Below are 20146 nucleotides of genomic sequence, written 5' to 3'. Positions count from 1 at the left end.
GGAAAGCAGGAATCTACAGGGTAACAGCAGATGCAAACGCTGCCAGCAGAGGGGTCTCCACTCACACTGGGACCAGAGAGACATGATCATCTCAGCTATTTTCTACATGAAACAGATGGGAGTAAGGTCACAGATTTTGAGTGCCTCATGTCGAAAGTATGTTTTTCTAATAACCACGCTGTCTTTGAAAAGGAAATTTGTTAACTGGCTTTCGTGATTTAACAGAAAGCTGCCTTTCATTATAAACTTAGAAGAAAATAATAGGAAAATGGCCAAATAGGATATTTTAAAAACTCAACCTGTATTGAACAGAAAAATACAGATATTACTAATGGAAATGCCTTGGCTCTGAGGAAGTCTTAGCCTTTTCCCCTTTGCAAGTTCAGGAATGTAGGGCAGGTGGCCAGAGGCAACCTGCTTTTAAAGGGTACAGACACGGGGCCCCTGGCACCCAGGTCTGACGAGGTGGACGCTAGAATAAGCTTGTGGAACCGCCAATGAAGCCGCATCGTCTGCTGGGCCATGGAGACTGAGGGCCGCCTGCAGACGGCAGGTGAACAAAGTGAGAAATTGTAAGTAAGCAAATATTGAGACTAAACTGAGAAGCTTGAGGGCAAGACCTTGACCTCATGCCACACTGCCAGCCCATGGAAAGCGGTCAGCGATGGTTTTCTCATTTGAGTTGAGGTTACCACGTATAGGTGGCTTAGCTTTGTGTTTCTACGGAAGAGTCATCTTGACAAGTGTATCTTGGGATTCGTCTTTCTCACTGAGACAGTTACTAAATTACTTTGAATTGGATGTTATTTGGCAGGTGTAGAGAGGACACGGGGAATGTGCCAACTGGATGGTGAATTTGAAGATCTTGGGTATCCACTGCCAGGAAAGTCACCATCACTTCTCCGAAAAAACACCAAATTACTCACCAAATATAATTCATAAAGTCCCAAATGAAATAACAAATATTTCATAGTGGTTCTCAAATGCGAATGTGTCAAAAGAATATCCAACCACATTTTAAAAACGCATGGTTTCCAAGCACCATTCTAAACACGCATGCCTTTGCACATCTGCGTGTATGACACACACACGTGCACATGGTCATTTACACATGCATACACACATGCACGTATATGCATGTGGACACACATACATTTACCTAAACACATATACCTAGATACATACCTAGACACGCGTACGCCTGTGTGGACATACATACACATGTATACAAGCATATGTAATTTGTTCTAGTAGGTTCCAAATGGAAATACTTACATTTGCGTGGTCCTCCCGAGGCATCCACAGCTGGCGGTCTTAGGAGGCCGGCACCATAAGAAATGCTGCGGAGGAGGCCCTTGACCAGTCCTCGGGTTTTGGTGACAGCAGACACAGCAGGAAGCAGTAACACTGTGGACAGTGCAGAGCATGTTGGCAGCCACCTTGCTGCAGTTTCCTGGCTGAAGGGTGGGCGGTGTGGAGAAGGGAACCAGCCCCGATGTGTCAGACACAGAGAAAAGATTTTCATCCACAAGCTCAGAGATTCACACGGCGACCCTGACGCTGGACGCATCCTCTTTGCGGCACAGCCAGGAGAACTGAGGTCCAGGGTGATCAATAGCTCACTCAAGGCCTCACCGTCTGCTGGTGGTGGGACTCCTGAGGCTCCGGGCGCCGGCCTGTCTACCCACTGGCTGCACCCTGGACTGTGCGGGGCTCTGAGCTCAGGCGTTGATTCCAAGTGGGTGGTGCCATCTGGGGACGTTGCGGGGGGGTCTGGAGGGGGTGTGTCCCGATCCCAGAGGTGGTTGTACATGTACATGTGCTTATTTGTCAAGCAGTAAATTCTAGATTTGTGTTTCCTCTGTAGTGTGTATGTCTATCTCAATGATTAAACAAACAAACAGATTTTCCTCAGAATTAGACTTGGGAGTTAGAACAAACCAGTTCATTCCTGATAACAAGGCTCCTGGACCATGACCCAGCTTTTGAGCAGAAGCAACAGTGGACGTCCTGGGGACATGAATGCAGCCCCCAGAGACCCAGTGACTTCACCCTCATGAAATGCTGGAACATGTGACCATCCTCTAGCTTCCTAAAAACTACACTGAAATGATAACTTCCTAGCTAATGGAGAAGGCCATGGCTGGTCATGAATTGATGATGGGATAAACTGAGAAACAGGCACACAGCAGGAAATGAATTTTCAAAGAAAATTGACAGGAAATGAGAACTGATGGGAAATGCAATCAGTGGATTCTTCTAAAAGTCCATAAAACCTACAGTAGGAAACTGCTGTTCTAATAGTTTTTGAACCAAACCCTAACCCTATGTAATTCTGTGGTGATTACATACTCGAGGAATCCCGTGTAATTGTGAGTTCCCATTGTCAGACAGGAGCTGAGGCACTTTCTCAAGGCAGAAGTCACCATGTTGCTTCCGAGCAGGATCTGGGCAGAGGAGCACAAGACATGACTCATTATTGAGCTTACTAACAAAAGTTGCCCTGGAAGAATCACTTCAATGGGATGGTGGCAGCGGCAGGGTCAGTCCCTTCATCGCTGTAGCTGGAGATTAACTTAACGTTTATTCCATCCCTCAGTTGCACCTTATATATACAGACAGACTTTGAAAGCAATTCAAGTATGTGTTTATCCTTAGCTCAATCTTGGATGAGTTATACAATTGTATAGAAAGGAGTTTCTGTGCGTAGATATGAAAAAAATGAAACCAGCTGAAATCCCCTCTGGAAATAAATCTCTCACCAATGTTATTAACAAAAAAATAAGATCTCCTGTTTCTGGGGAAAACATGATTTAAAATAAGTTGCAGGGGTTTTCAGTGTCCTGGCCACACTCCCTTCTGTTTTCCCCTCTGTAGGAGCATTTTCAGAGTTTGTAATCAATGACTTAGTTTTGTAATCCTTTATCAATGCCCTCTCCACCGCCATAGGTAAGTTCCAGGGATGGTCACTGATCATCTCCAAGCCTGGGACAGCACAGGGGCTGTAACAGGAAGTTATCAAATGCTAATTAAGGTGCTAAATGCGAGCTTCCTGAGAAGGGTGGATGGCGGTACCCTGGGTGTTATTCAGACCTCCAAGACACAGTGGCCCTGAATCACAAAGAGCATTTAATTGAGTTAGAAAGAAAAGGTTACTGTGTAGAAGAATAATATATAATACAGAAGAGACGGTGAGTGGGCCTCCACAAGGGGGTAGGATGTGGATAGATAGTGGGGAATCCAGGGAAATTTCCAACAAGGGAGCAGCAAAAACAGAAGCAAAACTGGCTTTCTGGAGACAGTGAGATTCCTGTGTGGATTTGGGTTGGAAAGTTGACTGTGATGTGCATGGTCACAGACAGGCGGGGAAAGGGGATGGAGCAAAGCAACGAGCCTACCCTGATGGGGGCGGGTGGGAGACCCCTGGAGGTTTAGGACGAGAGGGTGTCATGACAGATCCAGGGTGGGTTTTAGGGAGAAAGTCTCAAATCTGGGAAGTCAAGGTCAGAAACTATGGTGGAAGCGAGGCAAGATTATCTGTTTGGATGACAGCAATCTGAATTGAGACAAAGGAAGTGATGTGAGAGACATTTTAATGGAAGAACGTATAGTTTTGCCATCTGTTGTGGATACTAAAGGGATGAAGTACAAAAAGGCTGGCCTGTAGAACCTTTGTGATTTTGAGAATGATGTTTCCATCCACAGGAGATTTTGGGCAGGCATCATAGAATGGGTGAACAGCAGGGAAACTAGTGGGCTTGGCTTTAAAGTTATTAGATTTGTGTGAGAATAAAGCTTCCTAGTGAGCTGTGTGGCTGTAAAAAGTCATCTATCAAGACGCGGAGATCACCTTCCTCCTCACGGATACACCAGAAATACAGCTACACGTGGAACAACTCCTACAGAACACCTACTGAACGCTGGCAGAAGACCCCAGACCTCCCAAAAGGCAAGAAACTCCCCACATACCTGGGTAGGGCAAAGCGGAGAGGTTCCCGCACAGAGGATCGGTGCCGAGCGGCACTCACCAGCCCGAGAGGCTTGTCTGCTCGCCCGCCGGGGCGGGCGGCGCTGGAAGCTGAGGCTCGGGCTTCGGTCGGAGCGCAGGGAGAGGACTGGGGCTGGCGGCGAGAACTCAGCCTGAAGGGGGCTAGTGTGCCACAGCTGGCCGGGAGGGAGTCCGGGAGAACTCTGGAGCTGCCGAAGAGGCAAGAGACTTGTTCTTCCCTCTTGGTTTCCTGCTGCGCGAGGAGAGGGGATTAAGAGCGCTGCTTAAAGGGGCTCCACAGACGGGCGCGAGTCGCGACTGAAAGCGCGGAGCCCAGTGACGGGCGTGGGACGCTGGGGCTGCTGCTGCCGCCGCCAAGAAGCCCGTGTGCGAGCGCAGGTCACTGTCCACACCGCCCTTCCGGGAGCCTGAGCAGCCCGCCACTGCCGGGGTCCCGGGATCCAGGGGCGGCTTCCCTGGGAGAACGCACGGCGCGCCTCGGGCTGGTGCAACGTCACGCCGACCTCTGCCGCTGCAGGCTCGCCCCGCACTCCGTGCCCCTCCCTCCCGCCCGGCCTGAGTGAGCCAGAGTTCCCGAAGAGGCTGCTCCTTTAACCCTTTCCTGTCTGAGCGAAGAACAGACGCCCTCCGGCGACCTACACGCAGAGGCGGGGCCAAATCCAAAGCTGAGACCCGGGAGCTGTGAGAACAAAGAAGAGAAAGGGAAACCTCTCCCAGCAGCCTCAGAAGCAGCGGATTAAAGCTCCACAATCAACTTGATGTACCCTGCATCTGTGGAATACATGAATAGACAACAAATCATCCCAAATTGAGGAGCCAGGAGTCAGTACTGTGCCTCTGAGGTGGGAGAGCCAACTTCAGGACACTGGTCCACAAGAGACCTCCCAGCTCCACATAATATCAAACGCGAAAATCTTCCAGAGATCTCCATCTCAACACCAGCACCCAGCTTCACTCAACGACCAGCAAGCTACAGTGCTGGACACCCTATGCCAAACAACTAGCAAGACAGGAACACAACGCCACCCATTAGCAGAGAGGTGGCCTAAAATCATAAAAAGTCTGCAGACACCCCAAAACACACCACCAGACGTGGACCTGCCCACCAGAAAGACAAGATCCAGCCTCATCCACCAGAACACAGGCACTAGTCCCCTCGACCAGGAAACCTACACAACCCACTAAACCAACCTTAGCCACTGGGGACAGACACCAAAAACAACAGGAACTACGAACCTGCAGCCGGCAAAAAGGAGACCCCAAACACAGTAACATAAGCAAAATGAGAAGACAGAAAAACACACAGCAGGAGAAGGAGCAAGATAAAAACCCACCAGACCTAACAAATGAAGAGGTAATAGGCAGTCTATCTGAAAAAGAATTCAGAATAATGATAGTAAAGATGATCCAAAATCTTGGAAATAGAATAGACAAAATGCAAGAAACAGTTAACAAGGACCTAGTAGAACTAAAGATGAATCAAGCATCGATTAAAAACACAATAAATGAAATGAAAAATACTCTAGATGGGATCAATAGCAGAATAACTGAGGCAGAAGAACGGATAAGTGAGGTGGAAGATAAAATAGTGGAAATAACTAATGCAGAGCAAAATAAAGAGAAAAGAATGAAAAGAACAGAGGACAATATCAGAGACCTCTGGGACAACATTAAACGCACCAACATTCGAATTATAGGGGTTCCAGAAGAAGAAGAGAAAAAGAAAGGGACTGAGAAAATATTTGAAGAGATTATAGTTGAAAACTTCCCTAATATGGGAAAGGAAATAGTTAATCAAGTCCAAGAAGCACAGAGAGTCCCATACAGAATAAATCCAAGGAGAAATACGCCAAGACACATATTAATCAAACTGTCAAAAATTAAACACAAAGAAATCATATTAAAAGCAGCAAGGCAAAAACAACAAATAACACACAAGGGAATCCCCATCAGGATAACAGCTGATCTCTCAGCAGAAACTCTACAAGCCAGAAGGGAGTGGCAGGACATAATTAAAGTGATGAAGGAGAGAAACCTGCAACCAAGATTACTCTACCCAGCAAGGATCTCATTCAGATTTGATGGAGAAATTAAAACGTTTACAGACAAGCAAAAGCTGAGAGAGTTCAGCACCACCAAACCAGCTTTACAACAAATGCTAAAGGAACTTCTCTAGGCAAGAAACACAACAGAAGGAAAAGACCTACAATAACGAACCCAAAACAATTAAGAAAATGGGAATAGGAACATACATATCGATAATTACCTTAAATGTAAATGGACTAAACGCTCCCACCAAAAGACACAGATTGGCTGAATGGATACAAAAACAAGACCCATATATATGCTGTCTACAAGAGACCCACTTCAGACCTAGAGACACATACAGACTGAAAGTAAGGGGATGGAAAAAGATATTCCATGCAAATGGAAATCAAAAGAAAGCTGGAGTAGCAATTCTCATATCAGACAAAATAGACTTTAAAATAAAGACTATTAGAAGAGACAAAGAAGGACACTACATAACGATAAAGGGATCGATCCAAGAAGAAGATATAACAATTGTAAATATTTATGCACCCAACATAGGAACACCTCAATACATAAGGCAAACACTAACAGCCATAAAAGGAGAAATCGACAGTAACACAATCATAGTAGGGGACTTTAACACCCCACTTTCACCAATGGACAGATCATCCAAAATGAAAATAAATAAGGAAACACAAGCTTTAAATGATACATTAAACAAGATGGACTTAATTGATATTTATAGGACATTCCATCCAAAAACAACAGAATACACATTTTTCTCAAGTGCTCATGGAACATTCTCCAGGATAGATCATATCTTGGGTCACAAATCAAGCCTTGGTAAATTTAAGAAAATTGAAATTGTATCAAGTATCTTTTCCGACCACAATGCTATGAGACTAGATATCAATTACAGGAAAAGAGCTATAAAAAATACAAACACATGGAGGCTAAACAATACATTACTTAATAACGAAGTGATCACTGAAGAAATCAAAGAGGAAATAAAAAAATACCTAGAAACAAATGACAATGGAGACACGACGACCCAAAACCTATGGGATGCAGCAAAAGCAGTTCTAAGAGGGAAGTTTATAGCAATACAATCCCACCTTAAGAAACAGGAAATATCTCGACTAAACAACCTAACCTTGCACCTAAAGCAATTAGAGAAAGAAGAACAAAAACATCCCAAAGTTAGCAGAAGGAAAGAAATCATAAAAATCAGATCAGAAATAAATGAAAAAGAAATGAAGGAAACAATAGCAAAGATCAATAAAACTAAAAGCTGGTTCTTTGAGAAGATAAACAAAATTGATAAACCATTAGCCAGACTCATCAAGAAAAAAAGGGAGAAGACTCAAATCAATAGAATTAGAAATGAAAAAGGAGAAGTAACAACTGACACTGCAGAAATACAAAAGATCGTGAGAGATTACTATAAGCAACTCTATGCCAATAAAATGGACAACCTGGAAGAAATGGACAAATTCTTAGAAATGCACAACCTGCCAAGACTGAATCAGGAAGAAATAGAACATATGAACAGACCAATCACAAGCACTGAAATTGAAACTGTGATAAAAAATCTTCCAACAAACAAAAGCCCAGGACCAGATGGCTTCACAGGCGAATTCTATCAAGCATTTAGAGAAGAGCTAACGCCTATCCTTCTCAAACTCTTCCAAAATATAGCAGAGGGAGGAACACTCCCAAACTCATTCTACGAGGCCACCATCACCTTGATACCAAAACCAGACAAGGATGTCACAAAGAAAGAAAACTACAGGCCAATATCACTGATGAACATAGATGCAAAAATCCTCAACAAAATACTAGCAAACAGAATCCAACAGCACATTAAAAGGATCATACACCATGATCAAGTGGGGTTTATCCCAGGAATGCAAGGATTCTTCAATATACGCAAATCAATCAACGTGATACACCATATTAACAAATTGAAGGAGAAAAACCATATGATCATCTCAATAGATGCAGAGAAAGCTTTCGACAAAATTCAACACCCATTCATGATAAAAACCCTGCAGAAAGTAGGCATAGAGGGAACTTTCCTCAACATAATAAAGGCCATATATGACAAACCCACAGCCAGCATCGTCCTCAATGGTGAAAAACTGAAACCATTTCCACTAAGATCAGGAACAAGACAAGGTTGCCCACTCTCACCACTCTTATTCAACATAGTTTTGGAAGTTTTAGCCACAGCAATCAGAGAAGAAAAGCAAATAAAAGGAATCCAAATTGGAAAAGAAGAAGTAAAGCTGTCACTGTTTGCAGATGACATGATATTATACATAGAGAATCCTAAAGATGCTACCAGAAAACTACTAGAGCTAATCAATGAATTTGGTAAAGTTGCAGGATACAAAATTAATGCACAGAAATCTCTGGCATTCCTATATACTAATGATGAAAAATCTGAAAGTGAAATCAAGGAAACACTCCCATTTACCATTGCAACAAAAAGAATAAAATATCTAGGAATAAACCTACCTAAGGAGACAAAAGACCTGTATGCAGAAAATTATAAGACACTGATGAAAGAAATTAAAGATGATACAAATAGATGGAGAGATGTACCATGTTCTTGGATTGGAAGAATCAACATTGTGAAAATGACTCTACTACCCAAAGCAATCTACAGATTCAATGCAATCCCTATCAAAATACCACTGGCATTTTTCACAGAACTAGAACAAAAAATTTCACAATTTGTATGGAAACACAAAAGACCCCGAATAGCCAAAGCAATCTTGAGAACGAAAAATGGAGCTGGAGGAATCAGGCTCCCTGACTTCAGACTATACTACAAAGCTGCAGTAATCAAGACAGTATGGTACTGGCACAGAAACAGAAAGATAGATCAATGGAACAGGATAGAAAGCCCAGAGATAAACCCACGGACATATGGTCACCTTATCTTTGATAAAGGAGGCAGGAATGTACAGTGGAGGAAGGACAGTCTCTTCAATAAGTGGTGTTGGGAAAACTGGACAGGGACATGTAAAAGTATGAGATTCGATCACTCCCTAACACCATACACAAAAATAAGCTCAAAATGGATTAAAGACCTAAATGTAAGGCCAGACACTATCAAACTCTTAGAGGACAACATAGGCAGAACACTCTATGACATAAATCACAGCAAGATCCTTTTTGACCCACCTCCTAGAGAAATGGAAATAAAGACAAAAATAAACACATGGGACCTAATGAAACTTAAAAGCTTTTGCACAGCAAAGGAAACCATAAACAAGACCAAAAGACAACCCTCAGAATGGGAGAAAATATTTGCAAATGAAGCAACTGACAAAGGATTAATCTCCAAAATTTATAAGCAGCTCATAAAGCTCAATAACAAAAAAACAAACAACCCAATCCAAAAATGGGCAGAAGACCTAAATAGACATTTCTCCACAGAAGATATACAGACTGCCAACAAACACATGAAAGGATGCTCAACATCTTTACTAATCAGAGAAATGCAAATCAAAACTACAATGAGATATCATCTCACACCAGTCAGAATGGCCATCATCAAAAAATCTAGAAACAATAAATGCTGGAGAGGGTGTGGAAAAAAGGGAACACTCTTGCACTGCTGGTGGGAATGTGAATTGGTACAGCCACTATGGAGAACGGTATGGAGGTTCCTTAAAAAACTACAAATAGAACTACCATATGACCCTGCAATCCCACTACTGGGCATATACCCTGAGAAAACCATAATTCAAAAAGAGACATGTACCAAAATGTTCATAGCAGCCCTATTTACAATAGCCCGGAGATGGAAACAACCTAAGTGTCCATCATTGGATGAATGGGTAAAGAAGATGTGGCACATACATACAATGGAATATTACTCAGCCATAAAAAGAAATGAAATTGAACTATTTGTAATGAGGTGGATGGACCTAGAGTCTGTCATACAGAGTGAAGTAAGTCAGAAAGAGAAAGACAAATACTGTATGCTGACACATATATATGGAATTTAAGAAAAAAAAAAGGTCATGAAGAACATAGGGGTAAGACAGGAATAAAGACACAGACCTACTAGAGAATGGACTTGAGGATATGGGGAGGGGGAAGGGTAAGCTGTGACAAAGTGAAAGAGCGGCATGGACATATATACACTACCAAACGTAAGGTAGATAGCTAGTGGGAAGCAGCCGCATAGCACAGGGAGATCAGCTCGGTGCTTTGTGACCGCCTGGAGGGGTGGGATAGGGAGGGTGGGAGGGAGACGCAAAAGGGAGGGGATATGGGAACATATGTATACATATAACTGATTAAATTTGCGATAAAGCAAAAAATAAAAAAAAAAAAAAAAAAAAAAAAAAAAAAGTCATCTATCTGCTTATCGTCATTATTTTTATTTAGACACATTGCCTGTCAGCTCAGATTTATTGTGGCTTAAAGTTTTGTCATCCCATGACACATCAAATATACATTTGGGGGAGAAGCTTGTGGGGCTGGTCGAAACCCTGAGAGTGGATGAGCTTTCGTGGGGAGAACAGATGAGGAGAGAGAAAGAGACCCAAGCTAAAGCCTGAGGGATTAGCGCAGCTCACAAATGGAGAAGGGGGAAATCTGCAGTAAACACACAATGTTTGTAAAACAGACTCAGTTTATATTTGGGAGGATTTACAGCAAGAGGATAGAAGTGCTGGACAACTTCACCCAACAACTGGAAACTTGAAAAGGGCTATATTGAGCATGAGTTTAGCCCATGGAAGAGCCATTTATACACAGCTGTGTTAATAGAAAGGAAAGAAAAGAGAAGACATGCTGATTCCAAAAATGTGCAAATAAGCAAAATGTCTAGCTTTGTAGCCCAAGTCTCTCTGTCTCTCTCAGAAGCCAAGGAATGATTAAAGTGTACCGGCAGTGCATTCAGATGCTGCTGGGAGGATGTGGCCTTATTCCTGGTGCTGCTGACTTACTAAGAATACCCACTTCAGGGAGCCTTGCCAGTGTGAAGCCAAAGTTTTCTTGGAGCCCAAGATCTGTGTTCACAGCCTGTGACCCATGAATTGCACTTGCCCCAGAGGAAACACTTGTCTGACTCTCTGAAGAACTCCTGAGACTGGATCTAGGTCTGGTCACTGGGTGTCATCTGGCCTGAGAGAAAGGGCCCCTCTCCAGATCCAGGTGGCAGGATCTGTCTCAGTGTCTCCCCTGAAATGGCTACACCACCCATGTGAACATGGATCTAGGAGGTAAATTGTGAGGGAGCATTGTGACTGCCACTTAGTGAGAACAGAAGCCACCGCCCTGAGGCTACTTGGAACTCTGAACCTCAGAATCCGTGAACATGCTTGGCGACTCGTCTCGGGGACACCCTCAGATATGGTCTACCTGGCAAGTTTCCTGAATTGCTGACACATATATTTATGCTATCCCCCCCAGGGGTCCAGAGAGCCAGGACTCAGAGTCCAAACACCAAGCATCTAGATATTGTGGTCCTTTTCTATTCTCCCAGACATATCAGAGATATGTTTAATAATACAAATAACATGGACAAAAATGATGTAAATTACAGCTGTGTAATCTCCATTTATAGTAATAGCTTTTCATATTAATGTAAAATTCACCATTTTGTTAAATTTACCACGTTCAAATTCACTGATATGTTTAATTTTCAAAGTGTTCCATGAACTAGGTATTATTTTCTCTATTAAATGAGCAAGTGCCTAGAACAGTGCTTGGCCGCCATAGTTATTAGTATTCATTATATCCTGGCCTGGAGAAATTTGAGTGTTTTCCAAGGAAATTTAGAGTTTAGGTTATTAGAGAAACTTGAGTCTACAGACACTGGTGTTGACTAGAACTAAGTCCTAACCACGAATCTTACTTGCTTTAAGCATATCAGCAACTCTTTCTGAGACTAATTTTCTGTAATACAGAGATTAAAGATGTTAATCACCTCACTTTGTTGTAAAACTATAACATAAATTCTTGCAAAACAAAGGCTTTCCTCATTTTCTTTTGCCTCTTACATCAAGATATTGCACTTGCAACAATTAATGAGCCAATATTGACACATTTTTCTTAATGGAAGGCCATACTTGATTCAAATGTCTTTAGTTTTTGCGCATGGTCTTTCTCTGTCCCAGTTCCCATCCAGGATAGCACATGACTTCTGGGGTTGAGAGGCACTCCTTGTTTTGATGACTCTGAGAGTTTTGAGATGTATTGTCAGGTGTTTTGCAGAATGCCCCTTTTTTGAATTTGTCCCGTGTTTTTCTCATTGTTGGACAGGGATCACAGATTTTGGAGAGAAAGACCTCAGAGGGAAAGTGCTGTTTCCAACACATTTTATCAGAGTTGCATACTTTCAAGGTGATTTATTATTAGTGATGTAAACCTTGATCACCTGACTGAGGGAGTGTCTGTCTGTCAGGTTTCTCACTGGAACGCTACTAATTTTTGTCTCTCCTTAATGTACTCTTCAGGAGAAAGTCCACACTTAAGGAGTGAGGAATGATTTCCTCCTCATTTGAAATTCTTCTGCAGGGAGATTGGCCTCTTCTCTCACCTCTATTTACTTATCCAATCATTGATATCAGCTTGTAATCATGAATATGTATGCTATGCTTTTAGTTATAATCCATTACTACTTTCTTTTCTTGCTCAAATTGTTCTAGATTTATCCACAGGGATGGAGGGGGTGCTTTCAGCTGTCTCCTCTGCCTGTTTAATGTATTCCTACCAGTGGGGACTGAGAGACATTGGCCTGTAGTTTCCCTTTCTTGTCATGTCTTAATCTGGCTTTGGTATAAGTGTAGTGCTGACTACATAGATTGAGTTAGAAAGTAATTCTTCTTTTCCTATTTTTAGGAAGAGAGTGTAGAGAATTGATATAATTTCTTACTTAAAGGATTGGTAGAATTCACCTGTAAAGTCGTCTGGACCTAGCACTTTCTCTGTTGGAAAGTTATTAATTATCGGTTCAGTTTCTTTAATGGATGTGGACGTATTCAGAACATTTTCCCTCGAAGGTGTTTTGGTAGCTTGTGTCTTTCAAAGTATTGGCCCATTTCATCAAAGTTATAAATGCAGTATGCATAGAATTGCTTACGGTATTCCTCTGCCATTCTCTTAATGTCCATGAGATTTGGTGGTGATGACTACTCTTTCATTTTTGAGATTTGTAATATGTATCCTATCTTTGTTCTTTTTATCTTGGTTAGCCTGGCTAGAATTATATCAATTTTATTAATCTTTTCAAAGAACCAGTTTTGGCTTATTTGGCTTTCTTTATTTTTATGTTTTCAATTCATTAACTTCTGCATTAATTTTTAAAATTTTGTTTCTTCTGTTTTATGTCTAAATTGCCCAGCTTTCTCTAATTTTCTAAGATGGAAGTTTAAATCATTGATGTTAGATCTTTCTTTGTTACTAATATATACAGTCAACACTATACATTTTCCTCAAAGTACTGCATTTGCTGAATCCCATAACATTTTATGAGGTGTATATTCATCTTCATTGTTCAAAATTTGTCTTAATATTTCTTGAGACTTCTCATGTAACATATTTATTTAGTAGCATGTTGTTTAATCTCCAGATATTTTCAGACTTCCCAGCTATCTTTCTGTTACTGATTTCTAGGTTAATTCCATATGGTCTGAGAACATACTTTGCATAATTGTTATTCTTTTAAATTGGTTTGTGTGCTTATCTTTGTGACTTTACATATGCACTTGAGAAGAATGTATAGTCTGCTGTTGTTGGATAAAGTATTTTATAAATGTCAATTAGATCAAGTTGAATTATGGTGCTGTTTGGGTCAAATATATCCCTACCGATATTCTGCCTGCTTGATCTAATGTAATGGATTGTTATGTCTTCCTAAAGACTTGACCCCTTTATCATTATGTAATGCCCTTTTCTATCCTTGGTAAATGTCCTTGTTCTGAGCTTTGTCTGAGTATGATGTAATTACTCCAGCTTTCTTTTGATTATTGTTAGCATGGCATATCTTTCTCCATCCCTTTATCTTAATCTATGTAAGTCTTTATATTTAAAGTTGCATTTCTTGTATACAACATAGAATTGAATTTTGTTTTTTTAATCCATTTTAATAATCTCTGTCTTTTAATTAGTGTATTTAGAGCTTTAACATTTAAACTGATTATCAATATAGTTAAATCAATATTAACCATGTTTTCTATTAATTGTTTTTTTTCTTTCCCTCTTTTTATGCCTTTTCTGGTTTTCATTGAGCATTTATATGATTTTATTTTCTGTCCTCTCTTAGCGTATCAATGAATACTTCTTTTCTAAATGGTTTTAATGGTTGCCCTAAAGTTTGCAATACTACTTTTTAACTAATCTAAGTACACTTTGAATAATATTATAATGTTTTACATGTAGTGCAAATACCTTAAAACAGAATATTTCCAAATGTCTTCCTCCTACCCCCTATGACACAACTGTCATTCATTTCACTTATGCAATATCACTCAACATATTGTTGCTATTATTTGAACAGTTACCTTTCAGACAATAAAGAATAAGAAAAATAAAAGATTGTATTTTACTTTTATTCCATCTCTAATGCTCTTCTTTTCTTTGTGTAGATCCATGTTTTTGTCCTCTATCACTTACTTCCTTCCTGAAGCGTGTTTCTTAACATTTCTTGCAGGGCAGGTCTGCTAGCAATGAATTCCCTCGGTTTTTGTTTGAGGAAGTCCTTATTTGCCCTTAATTCTTGAAAACTAATTTCACTGGATACAGAATTCTAGGTAGGCAAGTTTTTTCTTTCAACTCTTTAAATATTTCACTCTATCCTTTTCTTGCTTTCATGGTTTCTGACAAGAAGTCCATTGTACTTATTATCCTTCTTTTTTTATAGATAAAGTTTTTGTTTGTTTGTTTTGTCCTTACCTCTGTCGTCTTTCAGACCTTTTTGATTATCTCTAATTTTCTTCAGTTTGAGTATGATGTGCCTTGGTATTAATCATACTCAGTATTCTCTGAGCGTCATAGATCTGTGGTTTAGTTCATGTCATTAACTTTGGAAAATTCTTGACCATTATTACTCCAAATATTTTTCTGCTCCATATTCTTTTTCTTTCCTCCTAATTTTCTAAATACACACTTGTTAAACCATTTGAAATTGTGCTACAACTCTTAAATATTATTTTCTGTGTTTTTAAACCCATTTTTGTATTTGTATACAGTTTTGGAAATTTTTGTTGACATACCTTCAAGTTCACTGATTCTTTTCTCAGACTTGTCCAGTATACAGATGAAGCCATCAAAGGCATTTTTCACTTCTGTTTCACTGTTTGTGATTTCTAGAATTTCCTTTTTCAGAGTTTACATTTCTCTGTTTATAATCCCCATCCATTCCTGCTCATTGTCACTTTTATCGTTAGAGCTCTTAGCACATTAATCACATCTATTTTAAATTCCCTCTCTGATAATTCTAAAACATGTGTTATATCTGAGTGTGGCTACAATGCTTACTTTTTCTCTTCAGACTATTTTTTCTTGCCTTTTCACATGGCTTATAATTTTTTGTTATTGTTGAATGTTGATCATGATAATCTGGTAAAAGAAATTAAGACAAGCCTTTAGTGTGAGATTTTATGTTAATCTGGTTAGGAGTTGAGCTATGTTTAGTGTTGTATGCCAGATCTTTCCATTTCTTCTAGTTTATATGTGTTTGTCTCCACTGTATACTGTAGGCTTCCATAAGTACTCCTCCTCAGAGAAAACCTGAGGTTTGCAGCTCTTTCAGCTGTAATTAACTGGAGCCCTAACAAGTGGTAGTAAGTTATAGGGGAGGGAAAACACAGAATTATTTTATGTTTTAGAAGGCTTCTGCTCCTGATTTTTGACTTTGCCAAGAATGTATTTGTTTCTTCCATCTTTAGGTAAGGCGGGAAAGCTAGAATGGGCTGGAGTTGGGTTATTGTCCTTTTCTTGGCTCTGAAAAGGCTAATATATATATATATATATATATGAACTCCATACAAAAGTCTAGAGTAATCTTATATCTAATTGAAGATTCAAGAACCAAGGAGAGGAGTACTATAGTTTTTTCTGTCATCAATAGAAAGCCAAAGCCTTCTTAATTTTGTCATGTGTTGTAAGTATTCAAGGATCTTTTCAGCACACAGTCTAGCCAAGCATTTACAGAAATATGGACCATTGCACTAAATGCGTGGGAAAGTGACCAAATTTCTCTCGACGTGCCACTGAGTTCCTGGAGTAAAGGACGTTCCTGAGAAGCTCTTAATAGGTGTTCTGTTTATAAGGAGAGGACCTGAATGTGAGCAGGACCATGTGGGTGATGGTCACGTTAGCTTAGCCCTCAGCCCCTTCTGAGCAGCCTCCCTTCACATGATTAATGAAGACAATTGCTAAGTACAAGGTCCACATGGGCAACTTTCACCATCTGTTCTCTTCGTAAGGACAAAAGCCAGGCATGAAACAGACACTGAAAAATATCTGCTGCAAGAACCAAATGGTGAAAGTTAGAGAGTGGGGTAAAAAGAAGAGGCAAGGAAAGAGCATAGAGATACTGCCCACCTTTCTAGAAATAGCCAAATATGACTAAATAAAATTACATACTCCCTTTGAATTTTGGAAAAATGGAAATTAGCTCTATATTTACTGGATTGAATCAAGAAATGTGTATGATACAGAATACCTGATATAATTTACTTTGTATGTTTTGAATGAAAACAAGATGAATGGCATTGTTTTCTTAAATGATTAATATGAATACTTGACAAGCCTCAAAGTGATGGCGTGGCGCACTTAACTTTGCCTTTTTAAAAAGTTCCTCATTTCTGGTTCAGGTCACACATGTTTGATAGAGGTGGAAGCTCTAATTTACATTCTTTTTGTGTTTCTAATAACTTTTATCCAACCCCAGGGCTCTCACTGCCAGAGGTCCACAGACATTCATATTTCATGTTGCTACATCCCTGGATCCCAAACCCAACACATGGCTGTTCTCACTCTGCACTCTCCACCCGTCTCCATGTTATCCATTCCTGTGGTTGCAGCTATGCCCTTTATGCCCTGATCTCCCAAGTCGACATCCCTATCGTAATTCTCTCCCAGAATTTCAGAATGCATCCCTATGCTTCTGTTTCCTCTAATGTAAGGTTGAGTTAATAGTATTACCCATCTCTGAGAGCTTTTTGAAAATTTAATGTTACTATATGTAAATTACTGGGAAAATCACCAAGCACATAATTAATAAAAACAGCTCACAATTTAGTTGCCCCAGCAGCATCTCATGCTCAATATCCCAAATTAAATTCATTGTTATCCTCCAGTGATTGTGTACCTGAGATGAGTTTCCCATCTCAGCTGGCCATGTGTCCACCCGTAGCATGACCCAGACTGTGAGTCACTCATGAGTTACCATTGGCTACTCCCCTGTCTCTAAACCAATAAATCACCAAGACTTATTAATTTTGTTTGACAAGTATTTGTTGATTTTATCTCCATATCTCCATCCTTACTACCCCTTGGGTTTCATCATAATGTGCTGGATTACACAATACCTTCCACTGAGTCTCTCCAACCCAATCAAGTCCCTCTCAAAATGTATTTCTATAGATACAGTGCCATGAACTGTCAAAATTACAAGTCTGACTCATTTATTTTCATCTATACCTTTTGCAAATCTCCCATGATCTTCAGGATAGAATAACAACTCATTGGCATGGTAGGAAAGGCCCTTCACGACCTTGACCCAGTTCCTTCCCCACCCCTGACCCTGAACTCCACACTGGGCTCCTCTTATCCAATCTGCACGTGGTTCTTTAACATTTGATGCTTCGTGCTTATTTTCAAATGCATTTTTAATCTCTCTGTCTCCTCTCTCTGCAACATATCTCTTGATTTTTCCAAGTCTTGCTAAAATTTTATCAACCTCAATTTTCCCATAACAGACACAAAGTTCATTACAGACACAAAGATGGGGGTGTGTATTGCAGTCCAGCTAAGCAGATCATTAAACCTGGATACTTTAATATAGAATAACAGACTTCTTTCCTCCTAGAAGTAAACGTTTTCTAATTTTCTCTTCTACTTGGAACACATCTTCTAACCACGTACTGGATTCTTTGCCTTTTAACCTCCTCCAATATTCTTGTCCCCAGTCTTTAAAGTTCTATTTTTTCGCTTACACAGAACATTTTAGCCACCATTTCATCGGATACAAGCTCCAGAAAATACTTAGAAAATTTCATAGTCTTAACTAAATACAGCAATCATGAAAACATTCTAAGAAAATCAGCTCTTTTCCTTAAATATATTCATAAATTACTCCCTTCTCTTTTCTAGGACATAAGAAAATATATTTTATTATTTTATCTCCCAGGATAATGTGACTTACTAAACTATTTAAGGAAGATTACAGATAGAACAATTTCATCACATAGCTTCTCTTCCAAAGATTCTGGTAGAATAAATCCTGTTAAATAGATGAGTAAAGTGTCAAAAACACTTCAGAAATGAAAGCCTTGGTGTGAGAATAGGACATAGTCATACATTGTACAAGCATTTTACAAATATAAAACAAAAGCAACTTAAATGACATAAAAAAACAACACAAAACAAAAATCTAAGAGGAGAAAGCAAGCCAGAGTGGCCCAGAAAGAAAAATACAGCTCAGTGGGAAAATATCCAATTATAGATAACAGCCTCATTTTTTATTCTTAGTGTAAATTCCAATCTCAGTTTTGGACCAAACTTTTGGGAGTGGGTTTGATCCCTCTCCTTGGAACTAGAGCTACTTGCAGATCCATTTTTTAAAAATTGTGTATTCTAAGGGCCATCAGTTTTCAATGAACTTTTGCAAATATTTCGTATCTAAAGCACATAGTCAGTTTTTAGAACTGGAGTTTGGGAATATTTCTGAATATATCTGTATGGAATTTTCTTTTCTTTTCATGGTAGTCTTATTAAACTAAATAGAAAAGACTTTTTCACTTAGTTTAGATGTGTGTGTGTGGAGGAAAAAGAGAGAACATCTCATTAAGAAGTTCTTGAAGACATGCAGGAGTTTGTGATCTTCTATTAAACCTTTGCTGTATATTACTTAGTTTCTTCAAAAATGCAGAAGATGAAATAGAAAATTTATCCCCATATCCAGTTCTCTCTAAGCATAATAGGAACACTAAGCTTCTCCATAATTCTTTAAAGCAAAACTCAGTTTAAATATCTGTATACTGTACTTTCTGTAACATCTGGTAGCACAATAATTATATGGGCTTGTGAGTTATAATAACTCCTTTCACTTTTGCACTAATATTGTCATGTTTATTCTAGTCAAGGAATTCCTCAAAAGCATTTTAAAATAATTTTTCAAAGAGAAATAATTAATTCATCATAGTTAAACATATTTAGAGAAGCAGCATCATTTCAAGAAATACGCCATCAAAGTGTACTATGAATAGAGTTCCAAATATTCTTTAATACAAACATGATTTAACTGAAGAAAGAAAACATTGCTGTTTTTTGTGTCACTGAAGTGGATTCTCACCAGCTGTCATGTACCACAAGCTATGGTGTGTAGAAGTGGAGTTTTGAAAGGCGAGTTAGACTCGGCAGACAAAAATGTCAGATTGTATAACGGCACGGATATGGGAAGCACGATTCACAGATGGATAGATTTGCACTGGTCCATCCACATCTTATCACCAAATACGTCTTTGTAGAAGTCAGCCAAGATCGGGGGCGGGGGGGACGTCAGTGACCTCAGAACAGAGTGAAGCAAATTGGCCACACCACGTGATGGAACAATAACCTTGCCCTTATCGCCATGGTTGTAACAAATTGAGTTAGCCAGCCTCCACTGTTTTGGTAAATCCTGACAGACTCACAGTCATCTATGATTATTTAGCAGCTGCACACTCTGTGTTATCACCCACCAACCTCACAGAGTCTGGGGTTAATAACACTGTACAGATGGGACAATTCGAAATACCTTCCTTCCTGCTCAGCATCCAGAATACTAAACATGAAGTAGATGGTTAAAAGCATTGCCTACTCCCACAGTTGGTCAATGTTATTATGGAAAATATTTAATGTTAGGTTATATTC

This window comes from Hyperoodon ampullatus (assembly GCF_949752795.1).
Source record: "Hyperoodon ampullatus genome assembly, chromosome: 12".
NCBI lineage: Eukaryota > Metazoa > Chordata > Mammalia > Artiodactyla > Ziphiidae > Hyperoodon > Hyperoodon ampullatus.
Note: the sequence above shows the minus strand (reverse complement) of the source record.